This window comes from Brassica oleracea, chromosome C4 (assembly GCF_000695525.1).
Source record: "Brassica oleracea var. oleracea cultivar TO1000 chromosome C4, BOL, whole genome shotgun sequence".
Taxonomy (NCBI): Eukaryota; Viridiplantae; Streptophyta; class Magnoliopsida; order Brassicales; family Brassicaceae; genus Brassica; species Brassica oleracea.
In genome coordinates, this window is record NC_027751.1 from 5,477,116 (window position 1) to 5,477,728 (window position 613).

Consider the following 613-nt stretch of genomic DNA (forward strand, 5'->3'; position numbering starts at 1 on the left):
AACATAGGGTCGCTTTCCGAAGATCGTCTACGCCTATGAGAAGAAAGCATATTCTTAATCTTGTGTATACTGATGTATGCTCCATGTCCGAGAAATCCAATGGAGGGGCATCATATTTCGTCACCTTTATTGATGACCATTCAAGAAAGGTATGGGTATACCTTTTGAAGTCAAAAGATCAAGTTCTTGATGCTTTCAAGGAATTTGTAGCCCAAGCAGAGCGAAGTACGGGTCAAAAACTCAAGTGTGTTCGATCTGACAATGGTGGAGAGTACCGAGGTCCCTTTGAAGCATTTTGCAAAGCTCATGGAATCAGGATGGAGAAGACACCACCAAAGACACCACAACTGAATGGGCTAGCAGAAAGAAAGAATCGAACGATTACAGAAAGAGTTCGGTGCATGCTCTCTCACGCTAAACTACCCAAACCATTTTGGGGAGAAGCCATAAAGACTGCAGTGGACGTCATAAATCTTACACCATCAGTCCCTTTGGAAGGCGATGTCCCGGAGGAAGTTTGGTCGGGTAAGAAAATCTCTTACAACCATTTGAAGGTGTTCGGTTGCAGAGCATTTGTCCATATACCTAAGGATGAACGAGCCAAGCTAGACTC